Source organism: Papio anubis, chromosome 14 (genome assembly GCF_008728515.1).
Source record: "Papio anubis isolate 15944 chromosome 14, Panubis1.0, whole genome shotgun sequence".
In the NCBI taxonomy this organism is placed as follows: Eukaryota; Metazoa; Chordata; class Mammalia; order Primates; family Cercopithecidae; genus Papio; species Papio anubis.
Genome location: NC_044989.1, coordinates 33,449,098 through 33,464,392, shown reverse-complemented (window position 1 = coordinate 33,464,392; position 15,295 = coordinate 33,449,098). Strand labels below are relative to the sequence as shown.

General features: G+C 41.3%; 1 long non-coding RNA gene across 3 annotated transcripts in view; it reads left to right on the top strand.

Annotated features, from left to right (window-relative positions):
* The window catches only part of LOC101003100, a 93,126-nt gene extending 78,128 nt beyond the window's left edge, over nt 1-14,998 (top strand). The window contains exons 7-9 of one of the 3 annotated variants that reach the window (XR_636260.4): nt 11,658-11,869; nt 14,480-14,585; nt 14,836-14,998. This is a non-coding gene — a long non-coding RNA (uncharacterized LOC101003100). The remainder of the gene's footprint in view (nt 1-11,657; nt 11,870-14,479; nt 14,586-14,835) is intronic. The other 2 variants (XR_636259.4, XR_001893986.3) reach the window with 2 other exon arrangements.
* The last annotated feature ends 297 nt before the right edge of the window (nt 14,999-15,295 follow it).

Here is a 15,295-nt window from a genome sequence, read left to right as displayed (position 1 = left end):
GTCGCCAAAATGTCACCAGGGGTGTCCTTGTTCTTAGAGCTCCCAAGATGGTGGCGGCTGCTCTCAAGATGGCAGCAAGCCTCTTATTCTTTGACCTGGGGTTCTTGGCCTCATGGATTCCAAGGAATGGAATCTGGGCCATGTGGTGAGTGTTATAGCTCTCTTAGAAGCCGTGGGTCACGGAAGAGAACTGTGGAACCCAGCGACTAGTGTTCAGCTCGATTAGGATGAACCCAGGCACTTAGCCACGCAGAAACAATGGTGAACCTTTAGTCCGATCAGGGCGGCAATGGGTGCCTCGCTGGATCAGGAGCACAGCGGACACCGTGCGGGATCCATAGGGGTGAAAGTCAATGGCGGGTCTGCAACAGCAGCGTTCAGCAGTGGTGGAGGGCGAGCAAAAGCTCAGCTCGAGCCCTAACAAACATGGACCAGTAGAGTGTGCAGTTGCAAGACTTAATAGAGTGAAAACAGAGCTCCCATAAAATGGGAGGGGACCCAAAGGGGGTTGCCCAAATTAAGCTGACTTTTAACCATAACACTCTCTCAAAAAAAAAATCCTCTTAAATCCCTTATTACCCAACTTCAGCCACACCAAGTGGCCAATATTTCTAGCTTTTAAACTTTACCAAAAGTAACCTCATAGGTGAAACCAACAAGCCTCAACTAAGGTTATGACTTAACCGTGAGTGTACAAGATATTTTCAAACAGGTGGTAAGCAGCTTTTACAAAATCTAGAATCTTTAAAGGTAACTGACAGAAAGGAAGATTTAAGAAAGGAAGCTATTATGGAAGTTGTTCATGGAGGGGAAGAGAATCAGCAAATGGTAAAAGTCACACAGATATTAACCAGAAAGTACTCATTCTCTAAGCCAGGATTGAACCTGGGTCACCATTGTAAAATGGCGGAGACCAAAAAAGTACTGCCACGTGGTTACAAGGTCAAGCTCCCAAGTACATAAAACAAAACGGAGACCTCATCCCATTTTTTTTCTTCAGAGACCTATAGCAAAGTTAGTTACTGACCAGTTTGCCAGGCTGGCTTGAACAATGGGCTTATGGGGTCCTAGACCCACATTTTGTCGTAAGGTACCCCTGTTTCTGATAGAAAGATACAGAAAGACAAATTCTTAGCACAAAGTACAACAGATTCTCTACAGCTTAAGACTCATCTCACAAATCCTTTTTCCATTAATCAAAACATTTCAGAGGATATAAACAGTGATTTTTATCATTCATTCAAACAGTTTGCACAGAGAGAGAGAAAAACCAGAAGTCTGACTGGTAAAAAACTTTTACTCTTTTGCCAGCATGTCAGGCTTCTGGGTTCCCTTCCCCCAAGCTATGAAGCCCTTTGACCCTGGAGTTCTGCAAAGGGGGAGCAGACAAATAGGTTATTTGCGTACTGTAAACATTGTCCTTCCTCAAGAGATTGCTCAGAGTTTTCCAAGTTCATTTTTTAAGTCAAGTGGTTTAAGGTTTGTGGAAATTAAACTTTTCACAGAGGGGAATGTCCTGTGGTATGGAGATATGATTATTCATCCATGAAGAGAAGACAGAGGAGGAAACAGGAAAAAGAAGGCTGATTTTCTCTTTTCAAAGGAATCCCAGTGATTCAGGATTAATTCAGGAGACATACAGACTGAAGATGGTTGGTTACCCATCTGGAAAGAGGGGAAAAAGGGATCCCTTAGTTGCTTTCTCTTCCTAGCAAATACCCGGGGTATGTAAGGGAGAGAAAAAAGGTATCCCTTTTTTCTTCTGTCCTTACATCCCCAAGTCCCAGCAACCTTGGCAGGTGTTTCCCATTGAGTATCAATGTGGCTTTCATCCATGTAACAGGGAGGTCTAGAGGGTAGGAATTATCTGCACCCACCTACGTGCTAGCCTATCCTCCCTGCTGTCAGTAACTTCATCTATGCCATGGATACAGGCATGACCTCCATCCATGAAATGAGGGGTGCCTAATTGGCAGTAATTAGTCATGCTCACCTATGCTGTGCCCCTTAACGTCCATTGTTGCCTGCCTCTGTATCCCTCAGATCCAAATTTTCCTTTCTAAGGCTTCAACCTAAAGCTTGGAATTGAGTTTGGGACAAAAAGATGCCTCAGGAGGATGCATGGACTCATAAAATTAAGTCCCAGGTGGCCCTCTCCAAACTTGCAGCCAGCAGCCAGTGGGAGCACTCCTCTGTTGCTTCCTTATTATAAGTAGAGTGGTAAGGTGAAGCTGTGGAACCAGGTTCTCCTCAAATAAGAGAGAGAAAAGGGAGCTGGCCTAATAAGATGCCTTCTAAAAGGAAAAAAAAAAAAAAAATCCCTTGCATAGAAAAACTCCCTGTATCCACAGGTCTATGTTAACTCCTGACATGGTGGAGAAAAGAAACAAAACAGCTTAAGTGCAAGGAGGGGAAGGTGCCTGGGGGAATAAGCCTCTTACTCTTATGCAAATGGACTCCTTCAACAGGGAAAAAGCTCTTAATTGCTGCCTCCTCCCTGTTTCTAAGAATGAACAGAAACTCTGTTGTTCTGAATTACATTTATGACGACTGGGCTAAGTGCCCAGTCTACCCAGTAATATTTCTGTAGTTTGCAACAACACGCTTAACATTATAAAAGAGAGGTAGGGGCCATTATGACCATGAAAGGAAGAAGGAATATGTCATAGAAAAGACTAGAGGTCTTGGCTAACAACCTGTTAGGTGGTCAGAGACTGGAGTGAATCCAGGGACCTTTGGATAACATTGAGGTGTAACCTCAACCAGATGCCCTCAGTTTTCCCAGGACTTCCTTCCATTCCTATGCAATGGTTAGACCTCCGTGAAAGGAAACAAAGCCACCATTCCCAACACCTGGGAGTGACAGGTTGGTATCCTTCCAACAAATCCCAGACAAGCCCCCAGATACAATGCAGGATTTTTCTCTGCCTTTTTGCCAAGCTGACAGCAGGGGGTGCCCCATCTACTCAGCCTTCTGGGTCGCGTCTGGCTTGCACTCCAGCCCATAGCTCCTGTGTCCATCACAACTAAGCACTCAGCACCCATGTTTAGTGGATCTCAAATTTTTGTCCTGCATCCAAGAAGAATGAGGTCACACTGACAACTGAAGGGTGATGAGAGTGGCGAATTTGATTGAGGAATGAAACAGCTCTCAGCGGAGAGGGGATGGGAAGGTCAGGCCATCTCTCTTGCCCGCCTGAAGGTGGGCAGTTCCCGCACCACCCAGAGGTGGGCAGTTTCACAGTGTGACTGAGTTCGGGGTTTTTATAGGCACAGAATGGGGAGTGTGTGCTGATTGATTTGTGAGTATGGAGAAACGGTTAAAACAAAGGCATCACTCAAAGATGGGCACAACAGTGTAAAAAAACAATTAGGGAAGGGTAGGTATATGTAAAATAAGTGAAGGATGGAGATCAATCTGAAGAAAGTGCACCAAACAGGAAAACAGGTTCTCAATCCAGTTCGTGGATTTAACTTGTAGCTTGGCTTTCAGGCTCTAAACTGTATTTGACTTGAAGGTGGGGTTTCACTGGGGACCCGCCCCTATCTGCCTAGGCATTTGTCTGCCTCCTGTGTCTATCAATACCTTGACTTATGGGTTAAGTTGATGAGGTAACACTGACAGGCAAAATAGTGACAGATAAATAAATAATGATTGGGCCAGGCATGATAGTTCACACCTGTAAGCCCAGCACTTTGGGATGCCAAGGCTAGAGGATCACTTGAGCCTAGGAGTTCAAGACAAGCCTGAGCAACATAGCAAGATCCCCATTTCTACAGAAAAATAAAAAATAAAAAAATGAACCTGTCATGGTAACATGCACCTGTAGTCCCAGCTACTAGGGAAGCTGGGGCAAGAGGTATTTCACGCATCCGTATGAAGAGATCACCAAACAGGCTTTATGTGAGTAACATGGCTGTTTATTTCACCTGGGCGCAGGTGGGCTGAGTCCAAAAAAGGAGTCAGCAAAGGGTGGTAGGATTATCATTAGTTCTTACAGGTTTTGGAATAGGCGGTGGATCTCACAAAGTACATTCTCAAGGGTGGGGAGAATTACAAAGAAACTTCTTAAGGGTGCGGGAGATTATAAAGAACATTGATCAGTTAGGATGGGGCAGAAACAAATCACAATGGTGGAATGTCAGTTAAGCTATTTTCACTTCTGTGGACCTTCAGTTGCTTCAGGCCATCTGGATGTATACATGCAAGTCACTGGGGATATGATGACTTAGCTTGGGCTCAGAGGCCTGACAAGAGGATTGCTTGAGCCCCGAGGTTCAAAGTTGCAGTGAGCTATGATCACAACACTGCACCCCAGCCTGGGAAATAGAGTGAGACACTGTCTCAAAAATGAATAAATAAATATTGATTGAATGGGGAGACAGAAAGAGAGAGAAATTAGATCAGATAGATAGATAGATGATAGATAGATAGATAGATAGATAGATAGATAGATAGATAGATAGATAGATAGACAGACAGACAGACAGACAAGTTATTACCGGATCCCAGCAGGGTATCTTCTCACTGGGCTCTGAAACTGTTTAGCATGGAACAGCTTTGAAATCCTCAGATCAGCCTGTGGCTCTCAATTCTCATCAGAGTTCCAAAAGTACTTCTTCCTCTATTAAAGTATTAGCTTACTCTAAGTAGTAGCTACACATATGGTTATAATTTCCAACTACTAAAATTTGCATTTGTAAAAGGGCATTCTTGGCACCCTGAGCACCTCCTTTGCCTCACTTCTGTGCCAGCGCTGTTGCTGGGCTACAAAGGGATTAGGTGAAGATCAGAACTGTAATAACAGAGACATTAACAAATTTCCCACCTGGTATTCACAGTCCAGTGAAGTCTGCTCATGTCAGTTACATTTTATAGAAATATATAAAATTAATGCATGTAAAAGTAGTCAAATCCTTTCAAAGCCCTTTAATTATCTGCAAGTCTCACCAACTAGGCCCCGGATTGCCAGCCACTGTTCAGCATTAAAAATGATGTGTAAGAAAAAACTCAAAAGAATATTATCTGCAGCTCTGTGTTTTGCTGAAAACTTCCTGGTAGCTGCATCTAGTATTCAAATTTAGGTTTTGCTTCAAAATAGTAAAGTCTCACAAGAATATAAACAAAATAAACTAAGTAGCTCAGAAGATAATATTTCCTCACAAAGTAGCTCAAAAATAGTCATTTTCTATGGAATTACTTTTCCCCTAGGACTGTGAGTATGCTCTGATATTATCAGAAGGAGTTTGAACTTAGTTGAATAGGGGATGTTACCTCTTGTTCTGTTCAGATGCTATTAATAAGGATAACAGCATCATATTCAGTATCTACATTTTTTTAAACAAATGCACTTAACAAGGTATGTTTATTGTCTCTTACCCTCCTGATAACCTTGTAAGGAAGTTAATATTCCCTTTTCACAGCTGAGGAAGCTGATGCCTAGGAAGGTTAAGTGACCTGCCAAAGGAGACAGAATTAGAAAATGGCAGCACTATCATCACATTGAGTTGTGTCCAGTACCAAAGCTCTGTCAATTTTGTTACACCTTCCAGTCTGGTAAAGGCAGGGACCCTACAGTTCTTGTCCAAGGTGTCTCCTATGACAGATGGACACATCCCCATGGGGCTTTTAAGAATTTGAAGAAACACCAAAATATTTGCAGGAAAGTGAAACAAATAGTGCCAGAGGCAACACACATAGAAGTGATCATGTTTCTTGCCACACTTCTCCATGACAGATCATCATCAGTCAAATTATTCCAGGCCATAACTGAAATTTGATATGACATAGATTATAATTAACTTGAAACACCTTACCTAATAACCTGCACCTTTCTCGCACTCAAATATGCATCACAGAATACAGAAGAATGAAAGTGACTGTGGTACAGGTACAACATTGAATGCATTCTAAATTATCATTAATGTTAAAACAAATCATTTGTAAGCTTTAATAGTTTATTTCTAGAAATCAATTTCTGTGACATACTTCGCAGCTAGTTGTGATAGATCTCTCTGTCAACACCGCAGTTAGGAACCACTCATGTGGCATATAGTAGGCACTCAAATTTTAATTTTTTTGGATGAAAGCTATAATTTTCCTTAAATTAATGTAAGTATTGAGATCAAGCATGTGAGTAGCAAAGATTGCCTCCTTGACCAAACCATACTCAAGCTCCTCTGAGCAATCTTTTTTACTAGGTGCAATTTTGGGTTCTTTTGAACTTCTTTGTGGAGTCCAGTTCTAGTAAAAATCCTGTGAAGTCTATCCAGAATCCTCCATTCATGATATCTGATGATCCTCAATATCTATCAAGTTTCTCAGCCTCTACCAATCACCATGTGACGTCTGATCATCCTGGCCTGTCTTCAGCAAGAATCCTGTTAGGTTGATTTAACCATAAACCTTCTTCCCCTTGGTGTTTCCTCTTAGTAATTTTCTATCCAATGGACTCCACCCTGCTCCTTCACTCCAAATTCTCACTTTTCCTTTCTATATTCAAAGGTGAGCCCAGTCTCTCTACCATACTGCGAAACCTGATTGAAATGGTCCCTGTACCTATCTTGATGGTCTTGTATAGTCTACTTCACCATGTTTTAACAAGTATCATGAATAATTTTTTTTTTTTTTTTTTGAGGCGGAGTCTCACTCTGTGGCCCAAGCTGGAGTGCAGTGGCCAGATCTCAGCTCACTGCAAGCTCCGCCTCCCGGGTTCACGCCATTCTCCTGGCTCAGCCTCCCGAGTAGCTGGGACTACAGGCACCCGCCACCTCGCCCGGCTAGTTTTTTGTATTTTTTAGTAGAGACGGGGTTTCACCGGGTTAGCCAGGATGGTCTCGATCTCCTGACCTCGTGATCTGCCCGTCTCGGCCTCCCAAAGTGCTGGGATTACAGGCTTGAGCCACCGCGCCCAGCCGAATAATTTTTTAAACTTTTAAGTAATGGGGTACATGTACAGGATGCACAGGTTTGTTACATAGGTAAACGTGTGTCATAGGGGTTTGTTATACAGATTATTCATCACCCAGGTACTAATCCTAGTATCTATCAGTTATGTATTTTTCTTCTTTAACATGAGAAAGGGAGAAATCAAAAAAGGGAGTAAATAAGTGACTCTGTCATCTGGTCAATGACTCAACAGCTCCCAGGACAGGGAATTTACTACGTCTTTAGGTGGCTCATTATAATATTAGAAACTTACTTAGATTTTGAGCCGAAAGCTTTTTCCCTAAAACTGCCACCCACTCATTGGTGCATGTTCTATTTCCTGCAACCGCACAGAACTACTTCACTCCAACTTACATGTGACAGTCCTAAAAATATTTAAAGAAAGTTATCACATTCCTTCTCTCTAGGCTAAACATTGTCATTTCTTTCAACCGTATCTCCCACAGTGTAATTTTTAAAATCTCATTATCCTGGTTACTCTCTATTTGTCTTGCTCTTATTTCCTTTCCTTCCATGCTTCCTCCACATTTCTTCGAATTCTTCCTGCGAGTGTTGATTCTGTATCCTTGACTACTCAATAAGAGTGTCTTTTTCATTCTATGGAGCAAAACAACTCATAATTCTGTTCTAGTGTTATCATTTGCCTGTTGGCTTTTGATATTGCTGCTGCCACCCTAAAGTGGTGATTTTCAATCTGTGTTCCTGGAAACTGGAGAGCTCAGCAGAAGCACCTCCAGGTAGTTGAGGAGGAGCTAAGAGCTGGGAGTGGAAACCTCCCACATCTCTGCTTCAGCTAGAGCAACTACACTTTTATCCACCTCTATATCCAGCTTCTGCATGGAATTGCATTTGAAAAGACTGTTCTGAAAAAAAAATTAAAGTTTTCACAGCATCACCTTACAATAGAGGTTGGAATAGTACAGGAATGTGCAGAAGACAGCGGGAATCCTTGGAGCCAAAGAGGTTACCATAGATTTATTCGGGCAGGAATACTTTGTCCTAGGAACTCAGCTTCTTCTAAACAGTGTACCAACTTGAGATCAAAGTATCAATTGCATTCAGAGGGTGTTGCTTCTGTTCTTAATAGCACAGACACTTTCATCTTCCCCACTAAAATGAGCTCCTGCCTGGCATGACTGTGTGTAGCCAGCTCAATCCACTTAATTGTCACTGGGGACACAAAATGGGGCAATTCCATGGTATATGGGAATGGAATATCCTCAAATTCAGAATATGTGATGCTGTATTTCCATTCCCAAAGGATGGGATGAAGGTCAATGGCCAGTTTCTCCTAGGTAAGGATAGGGTCATTATTTGGAGGCATAATTAAGAACGATTTCCATGCAAGGGTTTAGGAAATTGGTCCTCAATTTTAACTACACATTAGAGTCTCCAGGGGAATTTAGATAATACCAGTGCCTAGGCATTATGCTGAGAGGCTCTAATTTAATTAGTTTTGGGTAGGACCCTGGCATCAGTATTTTTTAATCTCCCCAGGTGATTTTGACACGTAGTCAGAGCTGAGAACCTCTCATTTAAGATAAAACTAATTGAACATGATTTAAACAAGAAACCATTTGTTCAGGTATGGAAAGGCAGTAGAACTAATGGTTGAAGTGACTGAGGGATTTAATGAGACTAAAGAGATTATTCTGTGGTGAGCAGGAAGGGAAGAAGGTACCAGGAAGTAATTGTTTCATTTAGCATTTCTCTTGGGCTTCAGAATGATATATTTGCATATTGGAAGGGTACATTTATGGTACTCTCAATATGCACCTCAGAAAGATTTTTAAACCATCTCTTACAGGCATAGACAAAAGGCTAGCCACAACCAGAAAGCTTGCTAGCCAATTGTTGTCTTAAGTATAGTAGAATCAAGGAAGGATTTAAGTCCAGGGAACTGAGACAAGGAAAAGCAGAATAAACTACATCAAACTTCTCTCTCTCTCTCTCTCTTTTTTTTTTTTTAATAGAGACAAGATCTCGCTCTGCTACCCAGCTGGAGTGCAGTGGTGCAATCATAGTTCACTACAGCCTTGAACTTCTGGGCTCAAGCAATCCTACCACCTCAGCCTCCCAAATAGCTAGGACTTCAGGCACGGAGTGTTGCACTCAGCTAATTTTTTTATTTATGTGGAGACAGGGTCTCCCTATGTTGCTCAGGCTGATCTTATGCTCCTGGGCTCAAGCAATCTTCCCACCTCAGCTTCCCAAGATGCTGGGATTACAACTGTGTGTCACCACACAGAGCCCAAACTTCTCTCTTGTTTGCACTCTCAACTCCCTGGTCCCTCATCTTTCCTTTTTTTTTAACTGTATTTGTTGAGTTCCTCTGTATCAGGCCAGATGTATTGAGTACAGAAAATAAAAAAGTGAAGACATTAACTTAGGGCTTGATTGCCAGTATGAGAGCTTATGGTCTAGCTTTTCCTTCCTTCTCATTCAAGTTTTTTAAGCAGCATGTTACATTCCATCTGTCAGCTTTCCCACCTCCAATTCAGATCAATCTTCCTTCCTTTCCATTGCCCTATAACTTGCAAAGCTATAATCACCCAATGGGTTTTCCTGCCCACTGCACAGAAAAAATCAACTCACTGAGACCAAGGCATTGCAGTAAAGAGTTTAATTAATTCAAGTGCACCCATGTGGCAGATGGAGTTATTACTCAAACTAGTCTCCCCAAAGGCTTGGAGGTTAAGATTTTTATGGCAATTTTGTGAGCAGGGGGCTAGGGAATGGATACTTCTGATTGGTTGGGGATGAAATAATAAGGGTGTGGAAAATGGTCCTAATGCACTGGGTCCACCTCTGGGTGGGGCCACAGTACAGTTGAGTCCGGGTGGAGTCAGTCTGAAAAACATCTTTAAAAAAACCAATCAGGCCTGGCGCAGTAGCTCATACTTGTAATTCCAGCACTTTGGGAGGCCGAGGCAGGTGGATCACCTGAGGTCGGGAGCCTAACCAACATGGAGAAACCAGCCTAACCAACATGGAGAAACCCCGTCTCTACTAAAAATACAAAATTAGCCAGATGTGGTGGCACATGCCTGTATTCCCAGCTACCTGGGAGGCTGAGGCAGGAGAATCGCTTGAACCCAGGAGGCGGAGGTTGCAGTGAGCCGAGATCGCCCCATTGCACTCCAGCCCGGGCAACAAGAGCAAAACTCCATCTCAGAAAAAAGAAAACAAAAAAAAAAAAAAAAGGAAAAAACAATCTTAGGTTCTACAATAGTTGATATTATCTATAAGAACAATTGGGGAAGTCACAAATCTTGTGACCTCCTGCCACAACTCCTGCGCATTTAGGGATTATAGAAACTATACCTACATTGAATGTGTCAATCAAATTCAAATTAAAATACATGTAATTGTTGAAGAAATGGTTTTCCAGAAAAAAAAAAAAGTAAAATATTTTATATCTTTTTTTTTTTGAGACAGGGTCTCACTCTGTTATCCAGGCTGGAGTGCAGTGGTGTGATCATAGCTCATTGCAGCCTTGAACTCCTGGACTCAAGCAATCCTCCTACCTCAGCCTCCCAAGTAATTGGAACTACAAGCATGCACCACCATATCCAGCTAATTTGTGTTATTTTTTGTAGAGATGGGATCTCACTAAGTTGCCCAGGCCAGTCTCAAACTCCTGGGCTCAAGCAATCCTCCCACCTTGGCCTCCCAAAGTGCTGAGATTACAGGCATGAGCCACTGTGCCTGGCCTTGTTTTATATCTTTTTAATGAGAAAAAGAATTACAGGTCAATGAGATGCTTAAGACAGAGTTTGAATCTCTTCCATTTTTCCTGAGTCTGATATAACAATTAGCATCCTTTATAGTCAGTACTCCTGGGAGAAACCTAAAAAAGAAGCAGGAAGAGAGGATATTTAGAATTTATTTTTTAAGATATAATAAGAACAAGAGCTATACATAGAGCAGTCTCTATGTGTATTTGCATAGAGATGTATGGCTCATCAGCTGAAAGAAACTCAGACAGTGTAACAAACTTCCCTTGCATTTCTCAAGGTACATGATAGAAAATCCAGTCATAACTCAAAACAAAATTTCTTAAATCCTTTTTCTCTTTTTATTCTTCCCAATTTTTTCACGCCTCCCCACCAAGAAAACTGTCTGTCTCCAGCAGCTAGCTAGGTACACCCCCCTACACATCTTCATCGCTTCCTACCACTCATCTCTTAGTTTCCCAACTTAAGTATTTTCCCTTTCCTCTAACCTTTCTTGTCTTATACCTATCCACTGGTTTTTCAGATTCCAGAGACCTTTTTTTTTTAGACACAGGGTCCCCCTATGTTGCTCAGGCTGCTCTCAAACTCCTGGGCTCAAGGGATCCTCCCACCTTGGCTTCCCAAAGTGCTGGGATTACAGGTGTGTGCCATCACACCCAGCCCCAGATTATTTTAAAATCCTGGAATCACGCTGGTAGAGACAGAACTCTCCTTAGACGCTAAAAAGAGGAGAGAATCTGTGTAAATGAATACAAAATTACCTTTAGTTAGTAAAAGGGTAGGAGAACTCACTCTTTATGAATAAATCTTGTTTCCACCACATTCATCTATATAATATGTAGCTGAATGGGAACTCATCCACACCATCTGCCCACTGACTTCTAAGTCTGGAGGGAGGCAAAGCAACTCAGATTCAGAGTTCTCTGTTTCCTCCATAAAAGTAAACTGCCTCTAACGTGTCTCTTCCACAGCACATACAGCGCCAAGAACACTCTAAGAAGTCCGTTCAACATTTCCATCAGAAGTCAAAACAGAGGATGACTTATGGAATGCCAGTGGGGTGAGGATTTTGTCAGGACTACTCCCCCCAAAAACCAAACATTATAAGCATGCAACAATTTAATGTCTCTTCAAATTCCCTAAGGAAGAGCATACAGCAAATGAAGAAATATACTAAATATTGGTAAGAACAGCAAGAATCTGTGGGATTTAACCCATGACCCAGTCCCTCCCTCACCCCCTGAGCTCAACATAAGGAAAGTTTCGATCTGGGTAGGTGAGGCTAAGAACACAGGGCTCCCTGTCTCTCCAGTTCCCAGTCAGAAGCTATGAAATCTCACCAGGAGAGGCGTGTTGCTAGCATTGCTCACCCCCCAACTCTGAGCTTCCTGTGGCAGAGACTAAATTCCAGGTGAATATAGCCAAGACGGTGAGGGCTCCCTGCCTCCACCCAGCTTCCACACAAAGGGTGGAGGCTCTACCCGAGTCTGGTATAGCAGGCCAAAAATCCTGGAGGCCTCATAACCTTCACTGATATGGTTTGGCTGTATCCCCACCCAAATTTCACCTTGAATTGTAATAATACCCAAGTGTCAAGAGGAGGGCCACGTGAGATAACTGAATCATGGGGGCAGTTTCCCCCATGCTGTTCTCACGGTATTGAATAAGTCTCAGAAGATCTGACGGTTTTATAAATGGAAGTTCCCCCTGCATAAGGGTGGCACCAGTCTGGGGTTGGATAGGTAGTTGCTGGGTAGGTATACTTGCAGAATTATTATTTTGTGTTTAAGATTATCATGACCTTTGTACAAGGTTATGGTTTTTGCAGGGTCTTTTGTAATAGTTTTTATCAAGCATTTATGCATGAGAACCATCCCTTCATGGCATTTCTCAGCTCTATTTGTCAGATTGTTTGTTTCATTTTGTTTTTAACATAAGGAATTCATTCCATTTTTATTCTAATAACCTTCACATGTAACTCACACACAGGGAAAAAAAAGGCAGGCAGCAAAAAAAAAAATGCCTGTGAAAGAGTTCAGATATAGTAGATAAGGACTTCATATGAGCCATTATAAATATGTTCAAAGAACTGAAGAAAACTATGCTTCAGTCAGTGATGGAAGGTATGATGGCACTGTCTCATGAAATAAAAAATATCAATAAAGAGATAGAAATTATTTTTAAAGGACCAAATGGAACATCTGGAGTTGAAGAATGCAATAACTGAAATAAAAAATTCACCAATGAAGTTCCACAATAGATCCAAACTAGCAGAAGAAACAGTGAATGTGTAGATAGATCAATAGAGATGTTGCAGATCAATAGAGATGTTGCAGTCAAAAAAAAGAGAGAGAGATTAAATAATGGTGAAAAATGAACAGAGCCTCAGAGAAATATGGGACATTATTAAGAGCAACAAATACACATAATGAGAGAGACAGAGGAGAAGAGAAAGAAAAAGGAGCAGAAAAAATATGTGAAGAAATAATGGCTGAAATCTTCTCAAAATTGATTAAAAAACAGAAATCTGCATATCCAAAAAGTTCAAAACCTCCAACAATAAATGCAAAGAATAAATGCAAAGAGATATACTTCATAGTAAAATGTTGACAGCCAGAGATAAAGGGTACATCTTGAAAGCAGAAAGAAAAAACTACTTATAAAGCAGTGCTCTCCAACCTTTTCAGCACCAGAGACCAGTTTCATGGAAGACAATTTTTCCACAGACTGGGAGTGGGGGTTGTGGGTGGGAGCGGCAGGGGTGGTTTTGGGATGAAACTGTTCCACCTGTGATCATCAGGTATTAGATTCTCATAAAGAGTGCACAACCTAGATCCCGCACATGCATGGTGCACAATAGGGTTCGTGCTCCAATGAGAATCTAATGCCACCACTGATCTGACGGGAGGTGGAGCTCAGGCGGTCATGCTTACTCACCTGCCACTCACTTCCTGCTGTACAGCCTGATTCTTAACGGGCCATGGACGGATCCCTGTTTTAAGTACAAGGGAACCCTAATACGATTAACAGCTGACTCATCAGAAACAATGGAGGCCAGAAACAATCACTTGATACATTTAAATTGCTGAAAGAATAAAACTTTTAATAAGGATCGTATATCCCACAAAACCATCTTTTAAAAATAAAGGCAAAAGAGGCCAGGTGCAGTGGCTCACACCTGTAATCCCAGCACTTTGGGAGGCTGAGGTGGGCAGATTACCTGAGGTCAGGAGTTCGAGACCAGCCTGACCAACATGGAGAAACTCCATCTCTACTAAAAATACAAAGAATTAGCTGGGGGTGGTGGCACATGCCTGTATTCCCAGCTACTTGCGAGGCTGAGGCAGGAGAATCGCTTGAACCCGGGAGGCGGAGCTTGCGGTGAGCCGAGATTGAGTGCCATTGCACTCCAGCCTGGGTAACAGGAGCAAAACTCCCTCTCAATAAATAAATAAATAAATAAAATAAAAAATAAACAAATAAAGGCAAAATAAAGACATTCTGAAGAAAACAAAACTGAAATAACTTGTTGCTAGTAGACTCACTTTACAAGAAATACTAAAGGAAGCTCTTCAGGCTGAAAGCAAGTGATCTCAGACAATAATTAGAATACACAGAAATAAACAAAGAGCACCAGTAAAGGTTATTATGTAATTATAGAAGATAGCAAAATGCATTTTTTTCTCCTTTCATCTCTTAACTTATTGGAAAAACAAATGTACAAAACAGTATGTATCTTTTTGCATAATCAGGCCTGCAACACATACCAATGTAAACTATCTTAAAATTACAGAACAAAGGAAGGAATGGAAGAGAAGCTGTATTGGAAAAAGGAAATAATACCAGATGGTAACTTGAATCAACAGGAACAAAGAAAGAGACCAGAAATGGTAAGAAAGGTAATATAACACCATTTATAAATATATTATTGCTCTCCTTTACTCTAGCAGCTTCTTTAAAATACATAAAATTATACAAAGTAATAATTATAACAATGTATTCTTGGTCTTGTAACATATAACTAGAATATGTATAACAATAATACCGCAAACAAGAGAAGTAGGACTAGAAATATATAGGAGCAATGTTTCAATATCTCACTGGACTTTAGTATAAATCTAAAGTACAATTGACCCTTGAACAACACAGGTTTGAACTGCACAGGTCAACTTATATGTGGATTTTCCTACACCTCTGCTTCCTCCACTTTCAACCTGAAGACAACAAGAATGAAGACCTTTATGATGAGCCACTCAGTGAATAGCAAATATATTTTCTCTTCCTTATGATTTTCTTAAAAACATTTTCTTTCACCTAGCTTACTTTATTATAAGAATACAGTATATAATAAAAGTAACATACAAAATATATGTTAATTGACTGTTTATGTTATCCATGAAGCTTCAGTTCAACAGTAAGCTCTTAGTTGAATCTGGGGGGAGTCAAAAGTTATACATGGATTTTCAACTGCATTGTGGGGGTGGTTCCCCAAACCCCACATCATTCAAGGTCAACTGTAGATACCATTAAGTTATGAGGTGTATGGTAAGCCCTAGAGCAACCACTGAGAAAATAAATGTAGTGAAAACAAATCATTAAAGGAATTAAG